The 7,876-nt window shown below is 34.1% G+C and overlaps 1 non-coding gene across 1 annotated transcript; it reads left to right on the forward strand.

Moving 5' to 3' along the window:
* The first annotated feature begins 7,282 nt into the window (after positions 1-7,282).
* On the forward strand, positions 7,283-7,389 carry LOC123458340. The gene has a single exon (XR_006635615.1). It is a non-coding gene; the product is annotated as a U6 spliceosomal RNA (small nuclear RNA).
* Positions 7,390-7,876: the final 487 nt, after the last annotated feature.

The raw sequence follows: 7,876 nt of genomic DNA on the forward strand, positions 1-7,876 counted from the left end.
AACATAAGTTAGACAGTCTATGGAGAGATGATGCTATATAGGAATGAAATTCATTTATAAAATATCTGGTTTGTAGATATTTATATTATTACTCATTTGAAACCACATAATAATAAGTGCACTTATATGCAAATAAATACAAATATATTTATGTACAAGCATTTTCTTTTAAATATATACCTACTTAATAACAAGTCATTGTAATCAGGTCACAATAATGTTAGTATACATGGTATTATAGACATCTACCAGTCTTATTTGTATTTCAAGTTTGTAATAATATTGTGGTTATTTTTCCAAAAGATCAAATTAGCAAAAAGTACAAAATAACTAAAATGAAATAAGATGATCATTCAAGGAGAAAGAAATTGGATATAAATATGCAAATGCAATGTGAGCTATTTGTGAATTGTTTTTAAAGGTTAGTTAGTGTTGGGCTTCATGAATATATGAGGTTCATTTCACAATTGTCTGATTTTGCTAAATTTTAGTATTTGCGCAATATGAATTCAAAATAAAACTTCATTTGAAGTCAAGATGTATAATAGTCTAAGTGAGATTGGTTTTATCAGTGGTTTCATGGAGTTTTTATCATGTAATGTATGCAACAGTCAATCTCTACTGCAGTTTATGTCACTGTTACCAGAAAAATGTGTGTTTATTTGATGGTGACAATAATAATGATGCTAGCAATAGAAGAAGATCTAAACAACATGTGTCTTAGTTCTGATCTAACAGTCATATCTCCAACAGGAATAAAGAATTTGGGGCAGAGCTGGAGAGATGGCTTAGCAGTTAAGGTGCTTGCATGCAAAGCCAAAGGACCCAGGTTTGATTCCCTAGGATCCATGAAAGGCAGGTGCACAAAGGGATGCATGCATCTGGAGTTTGTTTGCAGTGGTTGGAGACCCTGTCATGCCCATTCTCTCTCCCTGTCTCTCTGACTTTCTCTCTATCTGCCTATTTCTCTATCTTTCTCTCTCTTTCAAATAAATAATCATATTTTTTTTAAAAAGGAAAGAATACAAGGCAAACCTATACTAGTAATTGTCAGTTTATTCACACTCGACCACACTGCCAACTGGGTCGGTTCAGGACAAATTTACTGTACGGCAAAACCCAACTACCATCTACTTCATCTTTCTTGTTTAAATCACTTATGGCTCAATACACTACTGAAGTCTAATACCCTAGGACAGTCATACTTAAGTTTTAGGTAAATAGAAATGATGTAACCAGGAAATATTCTAAGTATTAGAAACTCTCACTCCTCATTTCAGATCTATTAAAATAGAAGCATTGAAAATAAAGTTCTATATTAGGTTTCTGTTGTAACAAATCAGTAAAAATGATTAAATTAAACAATAATGATTTATTAGGTCATGGATCAGTAAGTCAAGGTGCATTATAGTATGCATAACTCTGCTTCTTGCTCAGTCACCACAAAGATGGAAGGAAAATCTTTTGAAGGACTGGCTTCTTGGTTATAAGTTCTGGGGAGACATTAGTTTCCAAGCTCATTCTGGGGTTGGATGAGTCCTGTTTCTTGAAGTTGTACAACTAAGGTCTTATGTTCTTGCTGGTCTTAAGAGGCTGCTATGTTAAATGTTTTATGGGTGATACAGCAAATTATCTATTCACCCATTGCTAGAGTGCTGACAGCAGACCAAATAAAAAATTCTTCCTAAATCTAGCTTAGTTAAAAAGTGAGCTTATTGGAGTTTTATAAGTATGGAGGACTCAAAGGCAGCTGTATCTATTGCTAAGAAGCTCACCATTATGTAGGTGATGATCCCTGGAAGCTGTATTTAGAATTCACCAAATGGCCTTCAGGCATCATGGATGAACAGTTCTACCAAGCAGTTCTTACTCTTTCTATCTCCTTGGGAAAGGGCCTTGTGAATCTTATAAATTCAATAATTTCCTGAGACTTGCAAGGTGTGTATATCTGGTTTAGCATAGGAATCATCTGAGTCATTTTTTAAAAAAAGATTTTACATGTTTGTGTGTGTGTGTTCTTCTGTGACAACAGATTCCAGAAGCATGCATCACTTTGCACCTGGCTTTAATTAAGTTCTGAGGAATAGAACTCAGACTAGCAGGCTTTGTAACCAAGTGCCTTTAACAGTTGAGCCAACTAATCCAGTCCCTTTATAAGTCTTAAAGAGTCAGCTTGGAACCCATATTTCAATTTGAAAGATTTTAGTCTCCTTCCAGGATAAAATGTTTCAATCAGGAGGAAGTTACAATACAACAGAGGCTGTCTTTATTCTTTGCCATACATTCTTTTCCTCTTTAAACCCAACTGTTGTACCATGAGTTTCTCATGCGTTTATCTTCTCATTCCCCTGTCACTGATCTCCAGACCTAGAGTTAAAGAGGTCATTGATCATGGAGTTGAAGAGATGGCTTAGTGCTTAAGCCTGTGAAGCCCAAGGACCGCAGTTCAAGGCTCAATTCCCCAGGACCCCCTTAAGCCAGATGCATGAGGTGGCACATACATCTGGAGTTCGTTTGCAGTGGATGAAGGCCATGATGTGCCCATTCTCTATCTGCCTCTTTCTGTCTCTTTGTCTGTCACTCTCAAATAAATAAAAGTAAACAAAATTTTAAAAAGAGAACATTGATTAGGGAAATACATCTAGATGATATTCCCATCAAAACACCAGCTTCCTTGGGGCCTTAGTTACTCCTTCAATAATATATCCAAGCAAAAATATAGTTAGTATTTATGGGATAACAGAGGAGATGTATATTTTTGTGTGACATAAGAAACATTAGGGATTACCAAATAATTCTACCTTTTAAATGGCAACATCTCTATCAGAAAGACTTCCAGATAATTTAATATGTGTGACTGTCCCATTTTGTGTAATGTTTTCCCAGTTTCATCACTTAATTTCAGTTTTCAGGGAAGTCTTTTAATCCAAATGAATAATTTAAATCCAAAATGAATAATTACACTAAATCAATGTTTTACATCCCTTATTCATTTTATTAACACCATTTATATCATGTTAACACAGTATGATGAAGGGATTTTCCTCAGTGACTCACAAATATACACACACATATATATTTGCTATGGAGATATTTATTCCTAGTTAGTGACAGATTTCTCTTAAATTGGCCTATGGATACAAATAATGTGAGATTGGACTAAAACTAAAGCATATCTTCTTTGAAATAAATATTAAGTCCCATAGTTTATCAATTTTAATTTTATACTTATATTAAAATGTAACTGTTTCCTTTCTAAAATAAATTAATAAATATGTGGGGGAATTAAGTATATGTGTATCTATAAATGCCTAATTGTTATTAAAAAAAAAAACCTTGTAACCCACAAAAGTTTAGCCTCCTATATCTATCCCCAAATAAATAAAAAATCATGATAATAGTCAAAGACTTAGATTTTGAAAAACATCTCCATTTGCAATGTTAAGAGAAAAACAATTTGAAATATTTAGTGCTGAAAATTAATGCTTATCCTTAGATATAAACATGTTAATTTTCATTAACCAAAAGAAATTGCATATCCATTTCTAAGTTCAAAAGGCAAGAACAGTATATCAAAGACACAAACAGCTTCACAAACAGCTTCACTCTGCCACAAAGTCAATGTGTATTTCTGAAAGAATAGAAAAGTATGGATAGATGATAGACAGATAGGTATAAAGCAGGAAAATAAATGTTGGTATAGTTACATGTCTTATCTTTGTTTATGTAAGAAATAGAAAATACTTGTCTTTATCAGAAAAAACAAAACTCTCATGACAGACCTATTATTTAGAAAGTCAGGAGAAAAATTATAAATGAGAAAGTTGTTATTCCAACAAGTATCTCAGGGACAGGTTTCTGTAGTGTGTGTGTGTGTGTGTGTGTGTTCGTTCAACTAAACACACCAAACTATAAATATCGTTATGCCCTCATTTGACAAATAGAACTTTAAATTATAGGAATGTTATGTACATACCCAATATTGCTTTTAAGTTTTTTAAATTTTTTGTTTGAGAGCTACAGAGAGAGAGAGAGAGAGAGACAGAGAGAGAAAGAGAGAGAGAGAGAATGGGTATGCCAGGGCCTCCAGCCTCTGCAAACAAACTCTAGATGCATGTGCCACCTTGTGCATCTTGCTTACATGGATCCTGGGGAATTGAGCCTCGAACCAGGGTCCTTAGGCTTCACAGGCAACTGCTTAACCATGAAGCTATCTCTCTAGCCACCCAATAATGATCTTTAATCAATGCATCTGGATTAAATTTGGAAGGTATATTCATAACAACAGCAGAAAATGTATACATTTAGAAACTTTTCAAAACAATTGGGCTGGGATGGAGAGATAACTTAGCCATTAAGGCACTTGCTACAATGCCTAAGGACTTGGGATTGTTTCCCCAGGACCCATGTAAGTATGGTGGCATAAATGTATGGAGTTCATTTACAGCGGCTGGATGTCCTGGAGTGCCCATTCTTTCTTTATTTCGTTTTTTGCTTCTCTTTCTCTTTTTCCTTCTTTTCTTTCTTCCTTCCTTCTTTCCTTCCTTCCCTCCCTCCCTCCCTCCCTCCCTCCCTCCCTCCCTCCTTCCTTCCTTCCTTCCTTCCTTCCTTTCTTTCTTCTGTTTTCCTTTCTCTCAAATAAATAAATAAATAATATACAAGAAAACAATTGTAGATTATATTTATAGTCCTTTCTTGACCAAAGTTCATGGTTACTGTAGCTAAAACGTCACAAGTTTTTTTTTTTCTTATATGAAAAATCTTAAACAGTTCTTCGATCTTCTTCCCCATAGTTCAAAATCTTTCATGAAACTAAAAGGACAGAAAAAAAAGAAAACGATTTGGCATTCAAAGTGAATAGAGGGCTCAAGGTGGATTCAAGCTATCATGGGTCTATAATCCTTTCATTTTTTTTAAGCAAATCTAGGGTGGTATATGTTGAAAGGAAATAAAGAGAATATAGTTTTTGTAGTAGAATGAGGAATAGACTGTCTACCTCTATTAAATAGGCATGAAGATTGGAAAATCAGTTTGAACAGACTCTGAATAAGAGAGGTGGTTTTCAAATTGATTTAGGAGAATTTAAAGTCAAGCCATAATTTTAGGGGAGAAAATTTCCTTATATGTATTTAAATCCTGGACAACCTTTACATCTTGATTATTATATTATAGTCTATATAAATCATGATATTATACCTTGTTATTTTTTATATAAACACTGAGAAAAATCACTTCAGAAAATAAGTGAGGCTTTCTGTCTTTATATAATTTTTAATATTTTATTTTTGGTTATTTATTTGAGAGAGAGATACAGAAATAAGGAGAGAGAGAGAGAAAAAATGGGCATGCCAGGGCCTCCAACCATTGCATACAAACCCCAGATGCATGCACCCCCTTGTGTATCTGGTCATGTGGGTCCTGGGGAGTTGAACCAGGGTCCTTTGGCTTTGCAGACAAGAACCTTAACCGCCGAGCCATCTGTCTAGTCTATTTTTAAGAAAGTCCATTAAAACTGAGATGGAAAGAAAACATTCATTCCTAAATTAAAAACATGCCATCTAATTTTATATTTTGTGGTATTTTACTGTTTACATATATTTGCTAAAATATGAAAATACAAAAAGAAGTATGTATAACATAACCCAACAAACCTACCTTTCATCTATAAAAGTTTTTCTAAATTATAGATTTTGGTATTATCTGAGGTAACACACATTCTGTGTGGCACCCACTTCTTCTTTGAATAGATGATTATGACTTCTTTTGAAATATTTATGTTTGTCTTTCCCAAGTCATCTCAGACCTAGAAAGTTACTCATTATTTAGATGTTATCAATTATTGAGCTCATATACATTCACAATTTATGTTGCATTGGCCAAAGTGTACATGTATGTAACCAGAGGTTAACAAGAAAGCATTGTCTATTTCATGCCTGCTGGGATCTGTGATAACAAGTATCCAATGAACCATATTCTATTCTCTCTTTCATTCTGGAGAATTACAACATTGTGTTTTATATTAGTATCCCCGTAGTATCAAGAAACATGTATTTCTGTTCCCCCATACTAAGGAGCTGTCATTGGGAGCTGCTTCTCATTAGTAGGGTGTGGAGGGGAAAAATACAGCAAAAGCTTTAAGATATTCACCTGAAAGAAATAAAAATGGGATTTGAAAAGATAGTGTGTGAGAGAAGAACACAACAAAGCACCAATAACAACAAACCACTACCTACTCCCCCAAAAAAAGAAAAGGAAAGAAAGAAAGACTTCCCTAAGAAGAGCTACACAGTTTTCTGCATCACCTATCCACATCTTTGTATTCTGTATTATCTCCATCTCTTATCTATCTCAGTGTCACATTTATCGCTATATCTCTATTTTTATATTTCTCTTGGTATATATATATATATATATATATATATATATATATATATATATATCTACACACACACACACACACGCACGCACACACACACACACACACACACATATATATATATATATATATATATATATATATATACCTTACATATAATATATATGCATATATATTATAGATATATATGTACCCATATATATACATACACATATATATCATATTCTCAAACATCATTCTGTAAAGACTTTGAGGAAAATATGAAAAGCAAAGAAGCCAGTGGAAATTGAGCAAGAATATACCATATTAGTAGGGCATGGTGTCATATGCCTTTAACCCTGGCACTTGGAGGCAGAGATAGGAGGATTGCCATGAATTCCAGGCCATGCTGAGACTACTTAGTGAATACTCTGTCAGCCAGGGCTAGAGTGAGTCACTACCTTTAATAACAACAACATCAACAACAACAAAAAAAGATACTATATGATTTATTTCTTCCTCTAAAGTAAATACTGAGGAAGCCAATTAAGAGACAGAGGTCAGTTCATGCAGAATTTCCATGACATGGAAATTACAAGTAGATGAAGATTCACTAAATTCACTTTACCTTCATCAGCCTTGGGGATTTTCCTTGCTTGCAGGCAGCAACATTTTTTTCTCAGTGTGTACACAAGAAGAGAGGAATTATAGAAGCTCTACATGATATATTTAAAGGATTTTAATATGAATAATGAAATGTTTAGACTACTTTTCTTCTCAAGTCATTCAGCTTTTTTTCTTTGCTCAAAATACAAAAGTTCATCAAATTTGCAATTGGTCCAACATTGTCAGAATTAAAACTAAAACTTTATTTTGGTCCTCTTACCAGGCTCTAGAAATTACAAAAACATAAAAAATCACAATGTTGTGCTCATTTTGGCAGCACATATAATGAAATTGGAATAGGTCATAGAAAATTACCATGGCTCCTGAGCAAGAATGACTTACCAATTGTTGAAGAACAAAATACTTTCAAAAAGCAACCAATCTTGAATCACATTAAATATCAAGTAAATTTAAATATAATTTTCAAAGGTGTTGGCAATTGCTATGTATGCATAATGTCATCTGTCTTCATTGAATATTTTTTAATTAAATAGTTTTGTATTCAGTAAATACAGTCAATTTGGTACCATTATTAGGCTCATCCATGACCTATCCCCACCCCTTGGCCTCTCCTTGTTGAGGTATATGGGTCATGCATTGTGGAGTTAGCCCACAGTTATGGGTAAGATAAATATCTTTGCATATCATGACCCAACATGTGGCTCTGACATTCTTTCCGCCGCCTCTTCCACAAAATTTCCCTGAGCCATGTTGGGTTCATTTTTGGTCTGCTTCAGTGCTGAGGTGTTGGGGGCCTCTGAGGCTCTGGCTCTCTGATTGGGTAGGTGTTGATTTTTCTCTGTGTTGATCTCCTTCCTCTTTGTGTTGGTATCCATTTCATCAGGAAAACAGCAC

The sequence above is a fragment of the Jaculus jaculus genome, chromosome 1 (genome assembly GCF_020740685.1).
Source record: "Jaculus jaculus isolate mJacJac1 chromosome 1, mJacJac1.mat.Y.cur, whole genome shotgun sequence".
In the NCBI taxonomy this organism is placed as follows: domain Eukaryota; kingdom Metazoa; phylum Chordata; class Mammalia; order Rodentia; family Dipodidae; genus Jaculus; species Jaculus jaculus.